Consider the following 20,981-nt stretch of genomic DNA (forward strand, 5'->3'; position numbering starts at 1 on the left):
TTTTATATAGTAAAGGGACAAAGAGCAGATATTGTCGTGTGTGTGTGTGTGTGTGTGTGTGTGTGTGTGCATTTCATTTATCCAAATGCATCACATGGCTCCTTTGCTAATAGATATTTGTGATTAAATACTTGAAAGCCTATTTGTGTGGACTCTAGGTGAAAATGACGGGTGGTCTGCTATATAAGTCTCAGGCTGATGCCTGGGAGATACTTAAAACTGGGTCAATGTGAGAAGGTATAAGATAGAATGAAATACTACTGAAAGAATCTATTTGGTGATAACAAAATGTTTCACTTTAAGAGAGCTCTGGACTTGATCAGCACATTTCAGTTCATCTCTGTCTGCCCAGGTGTGGCCCCACCGGCCTCCTCCTGCCGCTCACTGATCTCCTGTTCACAGGTCAGGTCTGAGCACAGCTTCTCCACTTTGGCCCTAGCTGTGTACTTGCCCTCCAGTTCCTCCTCCAGCTCCTTGAGGTGTGCCTAGTCGGGGATACAAAGGTTCAGACAAACTTTCTGGATTGTTCCATTGAGATTCACTACTCCAGGACTCTAAAAGACTCCTCGGTACTAGGTTTCTAGCACTGTTTTTCATCATTGGGTACAGGTGGCAATGGCTGGAGACATTTTTAGGTGGATGGACTTGGTGGAGGATGCTATGACAGCTGTAGGTAGAATCAAGGAGTCTTACTAAGCACCCTAAGAATGAATGGTTTGTCATTAGGAATTCAGCTGATACCAAAGTGTTGAGGATTTCCTAAGAGCACCCGAGACTCCGTTTGAGCATCTACAGCCTAAGCGCTGAGGATTTGGGTTTGGAGGGGGATCCTGAGACCTCATGAGATTATGAACCTCAAATAATCCACAGTTTCACCTGACTCTGCTCCACTAAACATAAGACAGGAAGTAAGTCTTCATGTTTTCACAAACATTTGCAGCAAACTGCCTTAAGAAAAAATCAAATACTTTCGTAATTATCTGAGTTAACCATGAAGTCTAATTGAATGCCTTTCTTGTTCTTTATGGATTCCTTAGTTATGCTCAGGTCTGAGCTCTAGCCTGATTGTTCCTTTTGAAGGCGGGTATGTGCATTCCCTCAAGGTGCCCTCTCCTCCGTATCCCAGCTCATTGTTGTAGCATTTGTCTTGGTCTTCACTAAGAATTGGAGAATGCCCCACCTACCATTTTGGTCTTTTGTCTCTGTAGGGATGATCTGTGGGATCTCATTTTTTTTTGAACTAATGGACAACTTTAATAGATCTCAGAGTGAATCCTGGAGTGGGAGAGAGTGGATCTACACTTCTACACTCAAGATAGAAAGGGTTGGACTTGGAGCTCAGGCTTACATTAAAGTGGGGGATGTGTAGCCTGGTGTCAAGACCTGGTGAGGATAGCAGCATTACTGTCTTCAAGAGGCCAAAGACCCCGGGGATGGCTCAGTATTCTGGCTAAAACCAAAAAGGTGTGCCCACGAAGATGGGAGGACAAACCCCTCATGAATGTGGGTAAGCCTTCATTTACAGCCTTACTGCCTCTGTGCAGTGAGAAGAATATTGAGTATAGGGGAAGGTAGATGACTTACTCCAGGACACCTATGGGTTATAGGCTGTATTAGAGGTTGGGGTTAGTACTCAAAAATTGTGAAGAGAACAACCTATGGGAGGGGCCTTTGTGAGGGCTTGCCTCTGCCCTGTGAAGAGCAGGAGCAGAGAGGCTCAGAAGAGCCCTCTCAGTTGTTTCAGAACAGAAAGGCCAACAGGCAGAGTACATCTTGAAAAAAAGAAGGGGGGGGGTGGAAAGAGAAAATTGTAGAGCTCAATAAAAATCAATAAAATAAAAAAGAAGCCCTATTTCTAGATATCATTCTCCCAGAAACAACCTTGCCAAAAAGATGACACATTCTTTTTCAATAGTGGGAAGGCAAGTTTTCCTGTATTGAGGAATGCTTGGGGCTTGAGCTGTGTGGATCCCCAAAAATTGTCTGGAATCTTAAACAGCTCGCACAGCCTCCAGGCTCTGACTCCCTTTGGCCACACTGGGAAAAAGGTCACCTGGTTTTCTTTCAGTTTCTTTTGTAGTTGAAGAGCCAGGGTTTGCTCATCCTCAATCTTATTGTTCTGCTGGTTGATGTCAAACTCTTTCCTGGAGAGGAATGGAAATGGGACTGATGATCTTTCTTCCACTGGGCCTGCTTCTTTTTGTACATTATACCAGAACTTGTCCCTGGCCATGATAGTGAAGGGGGAGAGACCTGGTGGCTCTCCCTTCCACTGTGTCCCGAGAAGCCAAGCTGGTGGGAGTACAACACTCTGCACCGAGGTTACCAGGCCAGATGCCCTCGTCAGTCCATCCTGACTTTTTGAGTTTTTCTTCTAGATGAAGCTTGTCATTCTCTAGATCCATGATGCTCTCCTGGGTCAGCTTCAGGTCACCCTCCAGCTTCCACTTTGCTTGCTCCAGGGACAACATTTTCTCCTCCTGCTCCTTGCAGTGAGCCTCAGACTTCTCTAGTAATTCTTTGACTCACTCCAACTCCCCCTTCATGTTGGGCATCTTCTTCACCATCTCTGCACTCTTCAGCAGTGGTTTGATTTTGAAGTAGAGCTTCAGTCATGACCAATTCTTAACCCCCATGAAGGCCGGGATGTTCTACTTGAAAACCAGCAGGGTTTTCAAGTAGATGAGAAGGTATAGAATTAGGAAGAACACTAGAAAATAAAGTGTGGTAGTGCACACATTTTATCCTAGCACTTGTGTTGGTCAGCCTGCTCTACACAGTGTCTTCCAAGCCAGCCCTGAATACATAGTAAAACGTAGTCTCAATGCTTTAAAATTTTGGTGTGTGCATGTGTTGTGTGTAGACATGTGTTGGGTGTACATGCCTTTGTGTTCCTAGAGGTCACAGGAGGACATTAGCTGTCTCTGTCATTCTCTGCCTTATTCCCTTGAAACACTGAACCTGGGATTCACCATTTCTGTTAGGATGGTATCCATCCAGACTGAGTGATCCTCCAGTCCCTGTACCCCACATTCCTGGGATCCCAGGTGTATGCAGCCACACCTGGCTTTTTATGCGGCTGCTGGAGATGGAACTTAAGTGCTCCTGTTTCACAGTAAACACCTACTAAGTCATTTCCCCAGTTCATTTCCTTCTTCAAAAAATATTTCAAAAATGTACAAAAGTAATGCTAAGCAATGTATTTCTGAGTGGGGTGGTGGTGGCACACACTTTTAATTCCAGCCCTTGAGAGACAGAGGCAAGAGGATCTCTGTGAGTTCAAGAGCAAGCTCATCTACAAGTGCTAGTTCCAGGACAGGCTCCAAAGCTACAGAGAAACCCTGTATTGAAAAACCAAAACTAACTAACTAACTAAATAAAATGTATTAAATGTATTTCTATTTACATAATTTCTGAGCTTTATAAATAAATACTGTGTCATACTGAAAAAAATCATTTGGTTTGCAGATGTCTTACTTTAAATGGATGTCGGATGTAGTCATTGAAATTATTTTGTAGAAAAATAAATTGTGAAAATATGTTGTAAGAAAAAGTAAATTATTTATAGTGAACTTCCTTATGGCAGTATCCCAATTTAGTTATCATATTATATCTCTAGATTCCAAATACCCACACAAATATGGAAACATAGAAACTACTTACTACTTTGAAAACCTCCCATTTTAAAATTAATAATATATTTATAGGGATCATTGAAAGGAGAGGCAGTGCTGCTGGTAAGGGCAACCTGCTATTCTTATCTCTGCAAAGTTCTTGAAGGTCCCAGAGCCTGAAGTTTCTTTAATCTAGGCTAGGCTAAATTAAACGTAAGATAGATCAGCTGTGTTTGTTTTTAATTTGCAAAGGAATTTAGTGTTCCTGAAAGTTGAGGAACTAGCAAATCAGGTTTCAATCAATGAGGAGTATTTTGGATGTCTCTGCCAACAGCCTTAATGGGAATGAACTACTGGTATAAACCAGGGAGTTTCTGGGAAAGTCCTAAAATGAATGAACACAAAATTCATAATAAAGCAGTAAGCTGAAGAGTTGGTCAGACAAACAGGATGTATTAATAAAATATTTAGCTGAAGTGAAGAACTTCCAGAGTTAAAGAAAACTATCTTAGAGCCAGAAGGTACTAGAGAGACACTATTTAAAAGTCAGTCTATTATTACATTAATTACTTAATATGATCCCATAGTTTAGAATTTCAGTTCCTACTACAAAACATTATATGAACATATTTTCATTTCCCTGATATGTTATGTTCCTCAGCCTAACATAATATTTTCTTTTTATGTTTACAAGTATTAAATTTTTACTGTATTCTTAGTTTATGTAACAAACATTAGCCAAGAAGGTTTTATCACTAAGCTTTCTCTTCCTAAATAGATTTATGGCATATATTCTTGTTAAATAAATATTCAATTTAGCATCTGCTTGTAACTAACTGCTGAGATTATAATTGATTTTAAACATTATTTTTTTAATTAGTGACTTGCAATTTTAAGCATTTAGCTGTCTTTCATTTTATAATTCATACATATATTTAATTTGATTCTCTCACTATGTTTATAGCTAAAGATTATAGAGCTTCTACGAAATGTTATAATTTCTATTCCTTTTTGTAATTTTGCTTTCTTGCAGTCATCTGACCTATGTATCAGTCAATGTTGTTTTTTACTAGACTTGATGTATACAAATTCTACTGGTACATCTTTGTGACTCTCCTTTGGTGGATCTTGTGAATATTATACAATAGTATCCATTACCCTATAATTCCTTATCTGTGAGAAACCATGCCCTCTAGGAAGTTCTTAAGAAAGAGTTTGGTTGCCGGGGAGGTGGTGGCACACACCTTTAATCCCAACACTTGGGATGTAGAGACTGGGAGATCACTGTGAGTTCAAGGCCATCATGGTCTACAAGAGCTAGTTCCAGAACAGGCTCCAAAGCAACAGAGAAACCCTATCTCCAAACTCACCCCCCCCAATAATAAAATAAAATGAAAAGAAAGAAAAAAAGAATATGGCTGGAAAAGATAGAAAGAAGAATTTAAAGAACAAAAAGAAAGTATGATGATGTTCAAGTTCCAAGTGTATCTTTTCTCTGATGCCATACAAGCAACAATTTAGCTGGATATAGAATTCTAATTCGATTTTTTTTCTAAAATTTATAAAATTCCTGCTCTCCCTCTCTCCCTCCCTCCCTCTCTCTCTTTCTCTCCTTTTCTCTTTGGTTTTTTTTTTTCTCACTAAAGTATGAGCTTGCTAAATAGCTAAAGTATTTGATCTGAAAGCTCAGGGATATCCTATCTCTGTTTCTCAGAACTATCATTTCAGGTACAACTTTAATTCCTTGTCCTGGGATCATATTTATGTCATCAATATTCATAGCAAGCATATTGCAGACTGAGCTACCTTCCATCTCTTAATATTTCTTGCCTAGTATAAATTATAAGAATAATCAATTCTTGAGTACTTACTTTGTAACACTATTTCAAAAAGGGTGCAAACATTTTAATAGTTTTGTATTTACAATGACCTAGTAGTTTTGCAAAGAGAAATCTGAGCAGAGAGATGCTTTCTATATGGACTATTAAGCAGTAAGTTTTGGAGACTGGTGTTCTATCCAGACAGCCTAGTAATTGATTGTGTAGGACTAATCACTATGGAATTTCCCAACTGTCTTGAAATAAGTATAGTGAACTTTCAATAGGAGGACATCTTCTAATTAATTAATTAATATTTTAATCAATGGATATTTTGTCTACTTATACATCAGTGTACTACATGTATGCCTGATATCTATGAAGGCCAGTAAAAGGGGTTGGATCACGCTGGTACTGGAGTTATAGTTGTGTGCCACCATGTGACTGCTGAGAATGTGCCCTGAAAGACCTCCAGGGCGTTGACCCAGTACGTCACTTTTAATAGTGAGAAATGTTATTGAATGATAGTTTTATTTCTTTACTCTATTAGGTAGATTTTGTATTGTCTTGATTAAACCTATAAAATTACTTTTAACATTTATCATGTTAAAATTATTTTAAATTGGATTTTGGGTAATTCTATGAACCTTCCAATATCCTTGCTGCCAACAGTAGTAGCCTCAGTAGAGTAGGGTTTCGGTGACCCCATTTTTAACTTTGAAGGGCCATTTCTTGCTTACAAGCTACTTGTTAAATATATAGCACCTTTATTTAGGTTATGAATGGAATATATTCTGCTTCATCTGAAAAAACAAGTTGTGGATTTATGCTTCTCCCTGCCTGATTTATATTTTGTAAAGATTGTTTTCCTCTTTATAGTCTGTGTGTTTTCAAGTTGAGTCTTTCCTTATATAGGCAAGATATGTCTATTCCTGTAAGACAATTAAGGGACAAATGAACTGTCACTGAGGACATTTGTTAATGTTTACAGATGGAATAATAAGTTTCTTCTTGGGGAATTCTTTGTCGTTGTTTTTGTTAGAAGTCTTGATGTGTTAATCCTAGTTCACAGAACAGAGGAAGGATACATGGATGAGCTCACTGGTCCTTTTCAGATCTGTGTGGGTTGTCTTACCAAACTCTGTGCCACAGCCTTTTGTTGAGTCTAGTGTCAGTAATTCAAATGTCTGTCTTAATCTGCCCCTCAACTTAACATTGCTTTTCATATGTGTCTTTTTCAAAGTATTGACTCCCTGACTCTACACATATTAATGAGATTTCCCTGTTCTGTGTTGCATATATTAGTTCTTATGTTATTGAGGTTATAATAACAAGTCAAATGATGTTTTGAATGTATTTTTTTGCTGTGGGAAACTTTCTATTGCAGCTTCCTAGTGTACAGCAAATTCATTTTTCATCCTCCCCTCTGTCACCCTGCTTATGAAAACATCTTCAAATCATTTAAATTTTGTCGAATCCTGTGTTCCTTGTGAATCAACTTATTGTTTTATTGATCTAATTTCTACTTTTAGTATTAGATCAGTAGAATTCTCAGGAGAGGGCAGAAATATGTATACAAAATCAATACGTACTCTTAAATATTTGATATTTTTAATGGTTGTGCATATGTTTTATGTAGGTAAGATGACACAGCATATAAGAAATGGTTCTCTAGGACTATAGTTACAGTCATTTGCATATGGCTGTGTAACTCTATGACAGAAATTTTTGGACTTTTGCCCTTTTTGTAAACTATTTAAGGAAACTTTCATAGGAGTATGGATTAGTACCTTTATTCTAGAGATGTTATTTTTACATTATAGGAAATCCATTTATTTTTTATGAGCTCAATTAAAAATATTCATTTTTTTTTGGTCAGGGCTGGTCCATTATACTGTTCCTTTGGAGATAATCAGATATACATAAAACTATTAGCCATTTAACAATAACATTAAAATTTCTGTATCATATGACAGATGGGTATGAGCAAGGGATTCATAACCTGCCTGTAAAACAAACACAGACAAGGTACAAGCTCATTAATAGAACAAGGCCTTGGTTTAACCCTCAGCGCTGTGAAAGCAAAATAAGCATTTCCACTGGTGGGTAATAGAAGCCTATTGACAAGTTCTAACAGAGCAGACTACACAGAGCAAAATAATAAACTGTACAATACATCCTTATTTTGAGTATATTCCTTGATGTTTCAAAACTCAGTTTGTGAAAGAAACCAAGAGATGTGATCATTTCTGTTAGAGAATGTTTCCTCTGAAAATGGGATACATAGTACCTAAATGCCCCAACTTCTTTTCAACTTCTTGCCCATATCATGATGCTCATCAAAGTCCACAAAGACAAAGAGAGTATTTAGTTTTGACTTTTGAGCAGGTGTAACACCAGCTCTTCATCTTCTGCTAAGGGCAAGCCTGTATCCAAAGGCTCTAAAGTTTCCCACTTGGCCTTCCTTCCATGACGATCTTGGTTGTACATCATCTACTTCATTGTTATTCCTTTCCTTATTCCTTGCTTCTTCTTGGTGTCATTCAGCATGTGTTTTATATCTTCACTCTCAGAATCTTCAGAATGTCTGTGCTTGTCTGGATCTGGAAGTGTGCTTTGATCAAATCCACCAATATCCTCATCACTCCAGTCTGGAAAGGCTTCATCTTCATCCCTGGCCTTTGTTTGTCTTTTATTGGCTTCTCTTTCTTTTAGCTGTCTTTCCTGATGCTTTGCTTTAATTTTCTTCTTATATTCTTCTTTGTCAAATTTGTCCTCTTCCTGATACCTTTCCTTTGCTTTGTCTCAGTTGATACCCCCGGTATCATCCTCTTCCTCCCCATCTTTTGAAGCAGATTTTGAATCTGTGGCCATTGCTTCATCAGTAAATGTTATCTTCTTGTCCGCTTTAACATTTCTCTTCATTACTTCCTTTGCTTCTGCAACTTTGGTTAATTTTTCCTTGACACTGGATTGAGAAGATTCCCTTTTCGAAAATGTTTGATTCTGTTTAAGATCCAACCCAAACACATCAAGCTGCTTCACTATGAGGAAATCAAAACCATGACCATCTTCCTCATCATTATCTCTGTCTAAGAACTGCATAGGACCTTCCTTAACCTCCTTCTGTGCCTCTTTAATATTGAGACCAGATTCAGTTTTAGGCTATCTTGCTTTTTCCAGCTGCTCTTCCATTTCTTCATCATCTGTGTCTTCATCCTCTTCTTCACTTTCACCACTGGCCAATATGTGTTCTGTCTCTTCTAGCTTTTTTTCCACTTTTCTGAAGGATGGACATTTTATCACTGAAATAGTTCTAAATTCTTCTACTTTGTCATTGGTGAGGGAGGGAGCCCTGGACTGAATTGCTTCAGTGACTTGATTCCTTTCTGGTCCTTTGGTTGGCTGCTTCTCCCATTTTCTGAAGAAATCTTATCCGTGGAGCTACATCAAGACCAAGAGACAGTGCATATTCAGTAATAGGTAGCTTGCTCATATTAAATACTTCTTTATCCTTCATAAGATATACTGAACATGTATATAGGAGACAAAACACGTTTGAGCTCTTTCATTTAAATCTTGATCTTGGGCTAAAAATGATTATTGTCTTTTCCAAACATCAATACATTTTTATGAATTGATTTTGATCTCTATCACAGGTACTTTCTTCTAGAGAAGTTGCTGTGCTATCTCTTGTTCTTCTGAGGATAGTAAAATTAGCAAAGCTGCTCCGTCCTCTTTGTATCTGGCAGTTCTACCAACTCTGTGAATATATATCTTAGCATCCTCTTGACAATCAAACTGAAGAACTCAATTCACAGCTGGAAAGAAATCTAATCCTCTGGCTACAATATCAGTAGCAAACAGCACTGCAGCTCTCTTCCAGAGAAATTCATTGTAGACTTCCATTCTTCTCATCTGCTGTTGCCCACCATGGACAGCAAGGATAGAGATGCCTGGGTGCAGCTAGCAGGACATCCTGTACAGGTACTGAACCTCTATGCAACTGGAGAAAAGCACAATACATCTTCTTCTTTCTGTGGCTTCTCAAAAAGGAAAACAGCACACTTGTATTTTGGTTCAGCTCATATACTATATAGTTCTGTTCCAATGTAGCAGGGGTACTATATTTGATTTTACCTGAACTCAAACATACTCAGAGTCTTTTGAACTCAAGCATGCAGGGTCCTTTACAGATTTGGCCCATGTGTCTGAGAAAAGTAAAGCCTGGTGTTTCTTGGGAAGATTTTCAACAATAGTATTCATGATGTCAGCAGAAACCATGTCCAAGATCCTACCTGCTTCACTGAGAACTAACATTTGAATATTGGTGGCATGGAAGCATATTGTTTCATCCACATGTTGAAGAAGTTGACCTGGTGTACAAAGGGGTATATTTATGTTGTTGATCCTCTCAGATTGATGTTTCAAATTCTTTCCACCAAAGATGAGATCAGCTGAAAAGTCATGATTCTTTCCTACTATTTGTAGAACTGCAAATGTCTGGTAGGCCAGTTCTTGAGGAGGTAAAATTATCAGAAGTCCACTGCAGGCGATGTAAGGCTTCTAACACTGGAATGAGAAAAGACAAATCTTGCCAGATTCAGTTTTGGCATCTCCAAGCACATCTTACCTTGCAAAGCCAACCCAATGGTCTGCTTCTGTATCTCTGTTACCAAGCGGCACCAAGCTTCTTGTAAACCTTTCAATGGTTTTTTTTGTTTGTTTGTTTGTTTTTTTGACAAAGGAAAATCTGGATATCTTGTGATTTTATTTACATTTATTTCCTCTAGTTCCACATGAGGGGGCTGATCCCCTCACACTCGACCTGCCATTCTGGCTTCTTCAGCTGTTTCCTCCACTTCTTATTTTGGTTCTGCCTCTTATACAATGCAAAGATTTATCACTCATATTAGTTTAATGAAATGCTGATTGGCCAATAGCCAGGCAGGAAGTATAGGTGGGATGACCAGACTAGAAGAATTCTGGAAAGAGGAAAGGCATAGAAGGAGCACTAGTCAGATCCAGAGGAAACACGCAAGATGACAATGCCTCACTGGGAAGAGGTACCAAGTCAGGTGGCTAAACATAGATAAGAATTGTGGGTTAATTTAATTTGTAAGAGTAGTCAATAATATGCTTGAGATAATAGGCCAAACAGTTTATAATTAACTCAAGCTTCTATGTGCTTCTTTGGGACCAATTAGCTCCGGGATCAGGCAGAACAGAAACTTGTATTTACAAACCTTTCTCTAGCGACTGATGGAGGCAGATGCAGAAATCCACAGCTAAGTACTGGGCCAAGCTCCAAGAGTTCAATCGACCCCAGAGAGAAGAGCGACAATACGAGCATACAGGTCAAGACCATGACAAGACCATGATGGTGATACCCATAGAAACAGCTGACCTGATCTTGTGGGAGATCATTAACTTTGGCCTGGCTCTAGAGAAGCCTGCATAGGACCAAACTAGGCCCACTGGATGTGGGTGACAGTTGCTTGACTAAGGCAGTCTGTGTACCCCCTGGCAGTGAAATCAAGATTTATCCCTAGTGCTGGAACTGACTTTTTAGAGCCCATTCTCCTTGGAGGGATACCTTGCTCTGCCTAGACATGGGGTGGGGGCTTAGGTCCTGTCTCAAAATGATGTGCCAGACTTTTTTGACTCCCCAGGGGAAGCCTTACCCTCTCTGATGGTAAGGGATGGGGGTTGGGGTGGGGGAGTTGTGCAGAGAGTAGGAGGAGGGGAGGGAGTAGGAACTGGGATTGGTATGTAAAATGAAAATGTTGTTTTAAAAAAGAAAACCAGAAGAAAAAAGGATAAAGTCAGAAAAGGTGAAAATATACTGGGACATGAAATTAAAAAGGAATTTTAGATACATCTAGTTATATATAACATTCCTTCCTTCCACATTACTTATTTCAAAGCCACAGATGGAAGAAAACAGTGTTATATTTTCTACAACCTGAAATATTTAATTTGATGCTGATGGAACTTATGCTTTAAATACTATGCTGGCTATAACTAAAACGCAGCAAATTGTAGATACAACATTTGTATACATTCCAAGCCTTTAATTCAAGTATGAGAAATATATAGACAAATCATTCCTAATACTACCCTTCATTTTAGAGGAAATAATGGCAAGTGATAGTTATGTGGAAAAAATTATGAAAGGATGTGCAAGTGGGAAGGATTAAGGTCATAATATAAATTCTAATATAAATCACAATATGAATCTAAAGTTTTGAGGTAATCTGGGTTATATAACTCATTATTTTATTTCTTTGTTTCAGGTATCACAATGTAATTCTAAATTAGGATAAGAAATCTCACTTCTTCCAGGTTAGCCTCCTGGGAGCTTGGGTTTTGAGCATAAACCACAGTATAGTCTCTAGTCTTTTATAGAAAATAAGAATTAGTTTCCTATTTTATGCCATATTATACTCTAAATGTTTACTTTTTTCAATCAGTTCTATGCCTTCAGAAATCCTATGCAGGCAATGCTTTAACAGACAGTCGAACTGTTTCTCTTCAGGTTGCACATCAATGAGAGGACAGGGGTTAGGACCTGCAAACTGTGGTTATAGACATTTATGCTCTTAAGTGCTAGAAATTTCCTTTCTTAAAGAGATACCCAATGATGGGACAAGATGGGGCTCATGAATAAGACATCAGACTCAACTTAGAAACTGATTGAAATCAGGATCTGGAATATATTTCAGGGATCTTGTATTCCATATTAAGTGCTTATGAATTGTTCCTTTTTGGAAACAGAATTGTTTACTTTATTTCACACATAACATAGAGTTGAATATGTGGGGAAGGTACTTAAAGAAATATATGTTTAACTTATTATTGTTACCATTCTCTATCATTTGTATAAATTGAGCAATGTACTTGATACCTTACTCATGCCTTGTCATTTAATATTCATAATACTCTAAGCAACAGTGCTTCAAGTATTACTGTACCTATTTTACAGAGGCTCATAGTAGAGGACAGAATTGGGACAATGAACCAAAACTATAGAGCAGTGAAATTGCATAATTAGGTCATCCAAACAATATCTTTACCACTTCTAGGTAACATTTTTTTCACTATAAACTTTTAACATTTTTAAATAAATATTATCAACAAAAACTTGTTTTCACTTAGACTTTGTTGTTGGGAGCTATGTGGCGCATGTTTGGAACAGTATACGAGTGAATTAATTGTTCAGTGGGTCGCCAGATGAGGCAAAAAACCATGGGAACAGTCTCATCAGAAAGGACCAGTGGACTTTGGGACAGCATAGCTTGCATGTTCTCTTTTCTCTTGTAATATTGATGATTCTCTTGGCAGTTTTAGAATAAGCAGAGCTTTATGATTGATACCTATGGTGATATTTAAGATAATCATCAATCTGAATACAGGGCAATGCCAGTTCAGGCACCCTCTCCACTACTGCTTAGAGTCTTAGCTGGGGCCATCCTCGTGGGTTCCTGGGAATTTCTCTCTAGAGCCAGGCTTCATGCCAACCCCAAAATGGCTCCCGCAATCAAGATATGTCTCTCCTTGCTCTCATATCTGTCACCCCTCCATCTTGACCATCCCATTCCCTCAAGTTCTCATCAAACCTTCCCTTCTACCCCCTCCTCTTCTGCCTCACCCTTCCCTTTACTCTTCCCCTCTGGTCCCATGCTCTCAATCCTGTCAGGTGACCATGTCTGTCTCCAACCCCCAGGTGGGTACATATGTGTTTTCCTTTGGGTTCACCTTATGACTTAGCTTTTCTAGTATCATGAACTATAGGCTAAATGTCCTTTGTTTATAGCTAATATCCACTGATGAGTGAGTACATACCATATTCATCTTTTTGGGTCTGAGTTACCTCACTCAGAAAAATGTTTTCTACTTCCATCCACTTGCATGCAAATCTCAAGATGTCATTTTTTTTTTTTTTTTACAGCTGAGTAGTACTCTAATGCGTATATATTCCACACTTTCTTTATCCATTCATCAGTTGAGGGGCATCTAGATGTTTTCAAGTTCTGGCTATTACAAATAATGCTGCTAAAAACATAGTTGAAAAAATACTTTTGTAGTATGATTGAGCATCTTTTGGGTATATTCCCAAGACTGTAATTGCTGGATCCTAAGGTAGGTTAACTCCCAATTTTCTGAGAAACTGCCATACTGATTTCCAAAGTGTTTGTACAAGTTTGCATTCCCACCAGCAATGGATGGGTGTTCCCCTTACTCCACATCCTCTCCAGCATAAGCTATCACTGGTATTTTTGATCTTAGCCATTCTGACAGATGTAAGATGGTATCTCAGAGTTGTTTTGATTTGTGTTTCCCTGACAACTATTGGCCTTTCAGCATTTTATTAAACCATTATGGGTGACACATCTTTATAGTGTACAAGAGCCTTTATCCCACAGTAGTAGTGTGATTTCATCTCACAAGAAACAAGCCTATTATTAGTTTATCCATTTAATTTTTTTGCATCCTCAAAATGCAAATCTCTATCTCTGATCTATTTTGGGTGTTGGGATACACAAATGTGGCAAAATCCATATCTTAGTTAGTATGGGAAAACATGTTTACTTTTAGCACATAAATAAAGACCACTGGAGCTATCTGTGGCTAACCACTGGTGTCAAACTCTTCCAGGGGCTTGAAATTTTATTTCATCATGCCAGTGCCCCTTATGTGTCTCAAGACCTGAACATGGGCTATGGTAGGACTACAGTGCTCTGTGCCAATTATTTTATTCAAAACTCAGTGTACTTCTCATTTCTGGAGTTAATATGGGCTTTCTTAATGAAAGTGGCAGCTTAGAAAACACTTGCCAATACAAAGCAAAACAAGCACCTTCCCATGTGTGATATGCATCATTAGGTATACATTATCATTTCTGAGTTGCTTTGTGTATTTCCCCTTATTAAAACATATGCACTGCTAATATTTTCTCAGGAGATGAATTATTTTGCAAGTTAAAACTATAATTGATATATTCAGTCACATTTCAACCTTATATTACCAAAGGGAGTTTTTTTTTTTTGCTAGAAAACCTCTTTGCAACAATATTTGTACTTTAATTTTTTTGTAAAATCTCCAGCCAGCTTTAATGATATTAAAATATTTAGGTAATTTAAAAATATGGAGACCAAGTAGAATAATGCATGAAAGGAATAAATAAATAAGCAGACAAATTGTATCTAAAGGCAGACCGATAGTGGGAGCATTTGCTAAAGGTTTGACCAGGGAAGCTTAAAATCCATTTGAGAGTTTTTATTTGTAGCGGAGAGATACTTAAACAGGGGAACCTCTCTGCCCTCAGATGAACAGAAGGAAGTAACGATGGAGGTATCAGTGTACTTGCCAAACAGTGAACCACAATTAAAAACTACTGAGGAATCTGGAAGGAGCACTTAATGGCCCTATTCAACCTTTGGCTCCCTTCCCAGCCCCAGCTTATCTGTAGGCAAATCCCACACTCATTCCCAGAGGAAAAGATTCTGGCAAGTGGGCACGTCAGTTTAATCACTCTCAACCTGGAGGGTGTGTCTAAGACACTTTGCGGGGATGAACTCGTCAGAGGATTTGGTGAACTTACCCTCCAAACTACCAAACTGGAGTGGAAGTCCCATTGACCTTTATGTTTGATTTTTCTCTGTGGTGTTAAAATTAAGACTTTACCAGAAAGGCATGCATACGTTTACTCTGTTGCTTATTTCCCTTTTTTAATTCTTCTTGTAACACTTTTATATTAATACTAAAATTAGTATTTCGGTTCAAGACTCTGTGAATTATTTTCAGTATTTTTCTGAAGTTCAAATGTGTCCACTTTTAGAAATTTCTAATTTTACTCATGCATTTCATTTATTTCCGATTCATGTTATAAACATATTACCTTACCTTAACATTAATATGTTCATTTATAAAAGGAAGGACATACAGCTCTACAGAGAATTAATTAGCAAGTGCTCTCACGGTGTTCTCCAGTGTTAATTAGAAGCTAAACCGTCTTCTTGCGAGTGACTGACCCTCTGATTTCACTACAGTGTTCTATTTCATAGAAGCCAGAGGGAAGAAACTTAAAAGCACATTCAATCTTTTCTTTCTGGAAATGAAGCCTGGAATCAAAGCTCCAATTCTTCTGTGTTTGGCTTCATGATGATATATTTCTTTCATTTTCCCACTACTTTAAATTTTTGTCACGGTCATTTTCTTCACTTTTTAGTAAAGCCATAGCCAAACTACTACATATTTTTTGAGAATAAAAATGATATCCAAATCTAAACTTTATAGATCTAAGTTAAAACTCCCTGATTACTTTTGAAAAATTCTATTCTATCTATATAACTATCACCTACTTATCATCTCCCTGCTTCATTTATCTCATCTATTTTATAATTTATCATCTATCTTCTATCTATCATCTATCTATCTATCTATCTATCTATCTATCTATCTATCTATCTATCTATCTATCTATCATCTATCTATCATCTATCTATCTATCNTATCTATCTATCATCTATCTATCATCTATCTATCTATCTATCTATCTATCTATCTATCTATCTATCTACTTACCTACCTACCTATCTATATATCATCCATCTGGCTATCATCTATATATCTAAACTTTTTGTTTGTGTTTAAAATGTAGATATTTTGCTCACATGTACATCTCTTTTTAATTTAAAAAATAATAATTGTGATATATTCCCCATTCTCCCTTACATTTTTGCCTGTCTTTTATTCCTTCTCAGTTGTGCTAATTCCTTAATCAAAATTAGTATCCTTCCATCCTTCATATATTTTGTTTTATTTTTATTCTTGCTTATTCTTTGGTAATGTCAAACCCGAGAAGATGTATTTAGAACATATCTATATTCTCTGAGACATCTTCATACTTTTCCTAATTTCTTCTATTCCTCTCTTTTTTCTTCCTCTTTTCCTTCTCTTCCTCCTGTATATAACTCCTTGAGTCTTATTAGTTCTGCCCTTATGTACTGTGTACTGGTGTGTGTGTGTGTGTGTGTGTGTGCATGTCCCATTCACAATGCTGTATGTTAATGATTGCAATAGCTATATTGTTCAAGAAGTCAGCTATCCATAGACTTCCTTTCCATCCTCTGCCTTTTTATATTCATTCTTCCCTATCTTCTTAGAGTTTCACCTCTACTTTAGAGGCATGACTTTGATGCCTTTGTTACGGATGACAACTCAGTAGCTACTTACTCTCAGAACTTTGATTATTTTTTTTTTTTTTCGAGACAGGGTTTTTCTGTGTTGCTTTGGAGCCTGTCCTGGAACTAGCTCTTGTAGACCAGGCTGGCCTCAAACTCACAGAGATCCAACTGCCTCTGCTTCCCAAGTGCTGGGATTAAAGTTGTGCATCAGTACCACCCAGTCAGCTTTGATTAATTTTGAGTATCTGCATTAACTATCCCTATTAAAAGAATCTTCAATGACCCAGGCTTAGAGCAGCACTATGTGTAGAAATAAACATATTTAGAAAGCAGTTTGGCAACCATTCATTTAGCAAACAACCAATAGAACACTCCTCATAGAACCTGTAACTTCCCTAGCCGTATCTTTTTGGTCAGATTTACAGTACCATACATGGATTCCTGATACTAGAAAGGGGCTCAAATTCAATCAGAAAATGATTGGCTAGCCACTCACAAATATTCAACATCATTATAGCCATGTGAATATGTTGCCTGAAAGATTGGTTTTATAGAATGGAGGGCAAACTTTGGGTAAGATGACTGATGGCGCTTGTCACTATCAGCCTGTATAGAACATTTTCAGCACTGTAAATGCAAGAACACAGGCGTGAACCTTCTCTTTCAGTTACAGGTTGGTTTTGCAATTTCTTTTATCTAAAGTATGTCGCGACTGTAGTGGTAGGATGTGGCCATTCATTTCTGGGGGGAGATAAAGAACAGGGACAATAATCTCTATTGTTTTGGGGAACTTCTGGAGGCTCCCTGAATAGCAATTCATACTTGGCTATACCGAACTGGCACTGGGATTTCCATATAAAGCCTATAGCCTCTGGGAGCAGCATTAGCTACCTATGCAGGATGAAGTTCTCTTTTTTATTAGCTAATTATTTTTTCCAGCTTGATTACATTTCCCCTCCTTCCTTCCCTCTGTCCTTTCCTCCTAGACCCTCCCTGCAATGTCCCTTACTCCATATTCACCCCTCCCCCTTTCTCTTTCAGCCAGCCATGACATATCAAGTCTCAGTAACACTAGTCACCTCCTCTCCTATTAAGGCTGAATGTGGCTACTCAGTAAGGTATACAAAAGTACTATCTTAAGGGATTTATGGATATTTTTTTTGAAATTAAAATTATCTTAGGAGTTGGTTCCTATATTGCCCTCTTCAGGGAAGCAACTCGTGTTTATAAAACACATTTTTTTATTTAATTTATTGTTTTAAACAACTTTTTTCTCGTTTTATATACCTATCTTAGTCCCCGCTCCTTTTAACCCTCCTGCTCCTCCCACCTCCTCCAACCCTAGTCCCCCATTCACTCCTCAGAGAGGGTAAGGATTTCCGTGAGGAATCAAGAAAATCTGACACATCACTTTTAGGCAGGACCTAGGCCCTCCCTCCTATATACAGACTGAGCAAGGTACCCTTCCTAAAAGAATGGGTTCCAAGGAGACAGTTCAAGCACTAGGGATAAATCTTGGTCCCACTGCCAGTGGCCTCATAGACTGCCCAAGCCGCACATCTGTCACCCACACTCACTGGGCCTAGTGTTGTCCTATGCAAATTCCCCTGCTATTTCAGTCCAGAGTCGGTGAAATCTCACTAGCTCAGGTCAGTGGTTTCTGTCATTATCCCCATCATGATCTTGACCCCTTTGCTCATATTATCACTCCTCCCTCTCTTTGACTGGTCTCCAGAAAATGGGCCCAGTGCTTAGCTGTAGATTTCTGCATCTGCTTCCATCTGCTGCTGGATGAAGGTTCGATGATGACAATTAAGGTCAATCTGACTACAGGGCAAAGCCGTTTCAGGCACCCTCACCATGACTGCTTACGGTACTATCTGTGGATTCCTGAGAATTTCCCTAGTTCCAGTTTTCTTGTTAGCCCCATAATGGCTTCTGCAATCAAGATATCACTTTCATTGCTCTCCCTCTCTATCCTTTCCCCATCGCAACTACCCCATTCCCTCACATTCTCCTCCTTCCATCCTTCTACCCTCTTCCTCATCTTCTGGCGACTCCCCTCCCCCAGACACTCCCAATTTTCTCATAAGGTTTTGTCTGTTTCACCTTCCCAGGGAGCTCTCTTATGGTCTCCTTGTTACCTAGCTTCTCTGTTGTGGTGAACTATAGGCTGGCTATCCTTTGCTTTATGTCTAATATTCACTTATAAGTGAGTACATACTATGTTTGCATTTCTGAGTCTGGATTACCTCACTCAGGATGGTTTTAATAAGCACCACACAAAACACTTTTAAATAAGAATGAGACTGCTTCCTACAGCATCTCTGAACAGGTATAATTACTGTCACTTTACAAATGAAGAAAAAAGATTCAAGTAAAGCCACATAATTTCAAAGTTAAATAATGCATACAATTCTTTCCTCATCTTGTATTTCTAGATGTAGATATTAAAACCCTTTCCTCTTTTCCACACCTCTTGTTGTATAGAACTTCTTGAATAATAACAGAATAGAAAAGTTGATCAAATAAGTAAGCATAAGGGAAAGGTCCCATGTAGTGCATTTGTGTTAAAATCTTCCACCACACAACAAACTTAAGCCAGAAAACAAGGCTTGCTCCATTCTAACAGTTCAGTTAATGCTCTGTTCATTCATTATGTACTATTAGTGGATTTCTGGTGCCAGGACTGCAGATCGAAATTGATTAAAGTACCATAATGACACTGACTTCTCATTAAACACTTGTATTTATTTAAGTTTTGATTATCTTGTATTAATTATGTATAATTGATTTAATTATGATACCTTTATGCATATACATAGTATATTTCAATCACATTCATCCTATTATCTTTTTTTTTTGCCTTTTCTTCTCTTTGTTACTCCTTCACAAATATCTTCTTCTCTAAATAATAATGTTATTTATTCATGTGTATATGTGAGTGTGTGTGTGGTTGTGAATGTGTGTTTCATTGTGATTATCTACAAGAGTATGGCTGAGGGTTTGTTTACCAGACCATACTTACATTGCCAATAGCTACTGCACTGAAGAAATATCTCTTAGTCCCTCAATGAGAGTTATCACTGTATAAATACCAATGAAGGATGGGGGTCCCATAAGTCTTCTATGGAAGAATATTGACAACTTCAATCTTGTAATGTACAGCTAGTAGAGTTGTTGTGAAAAAAAGAGTATATTAGTTATTTTAAGCCTTGAAGTTTAAGTTTTATACCACTCCCCTCTAACCCTTTCCTTGAGTTAAAATTTTGTTTTTAAGATTACAATATAGTTATAATGTTTGTCCCTTCCCTTCTTCCTTCTAAATTATTTTCAATATCCTCATTACTCTCTCCCTGAATGCCCTCTTTTTTCTTACAAGTTTTGATTTCTGGCTTCTATGTATATGTATATACATACACATTATTAAATCTAATTTGCTTGGTCCATATAATATTACTTGCACCATGTTTTCAGTGCGGACCCTTTGGTGTCAGATCATCAATTGGTGTCTTCTTTCCATGGATCATACTATTTCTACCACGCTCAGCACTTCTTAGCTGGCTAGAGTTCTTTGTATATGGTAGGAGACTCATAGGTTTTCCTTGTCCACTTTGGCATGACTATTGGTGCTATCCATGTTCAGTTCATACTTGAGTAGTCATGTTGGTCTGACTAAACTTCATGAGTATAGTTTTGGCCATTACTAGAGACACAATCTGATATCAAACTCCCTGATCTTCTGGATCTTATAATCTTTCTGTCCCCTCTACCACAATGATCTCTGAATAATTTTTCTAAGATGTTGTCTGAAATTTGAAGCAAGAGTTATAGATATAGATTCTTGACTAGGCATTCAGAACTCATTTATTCTCTAAATTTTGATCACTTGTAATGATCAATATGATTTGTAATGATTATTCATTAACTACTTCTAATTTTGGTGAACAACTGAAATTTTCCATCTTAAGTTTAGAATTTCAACTTTTGAATTAGAGTAGAGATGAAAATCTTTATTATTATAGAACAAACTCGTTATTAGTCTTTCTTTTACTTCTGCAATGAGATGTAGATATAAAAAAGAAAAGTTTACTAATGTCTCAAGAGTAGAGCATTGATTTTGGCTCGTTTTGCTATCACAGATTGCATTATGATATGGGATATGTGGCAATGAAACTCTTGGAGAGATGAAACGCTTGGATAAAGTGGGGATCTAAGGAGAGTATCTTCATCAAATGAAAAGCCAGTGTCCCCAGTGGCCTCCCAGTATGTTACTCCCTTTAAAGATCTCTGCATCTCTTAACACTGCAGGTTGGGGTTCCGAGGTCCTGACACTTGAAACTTCCGTGCATCTTTTCAGA

The 20,981-nt window shown here is 37.9% G+C and overlaps 1 pseudogene; it reads right to left on the reverse strand.

Moving 5' to 3' along the window:
* Positions 1–7,798: 7,798 nt before the first annotated feature.
* Positions 7,799–10,799, reverse strand: LOC126487928 (probable ATP-dependent RNA helicase DDX10; annotated as a pseudogene).
* Positions 10,800–20,981: the final 10,182 nt, after the last annotated feature.

This window comes from Alexandromys fortis, unplaced genomic scaffold (assembly GCF_014885135.2).
Source record: "Alexandromys fortis isolate MF-2015 unplaced genomic scaffold, M_Fortis_MF-2015_v1.1 scaffold_176, whole genome shotgun sequence".
In the NCBI taxonomy this organism is placed as follows: domain Eukaryota; kingdom Metazoa; phylum Chordata; class Mammalia; order Rodentia; family Cricetidae; genus Alexandromys; species Alexandromys fortis.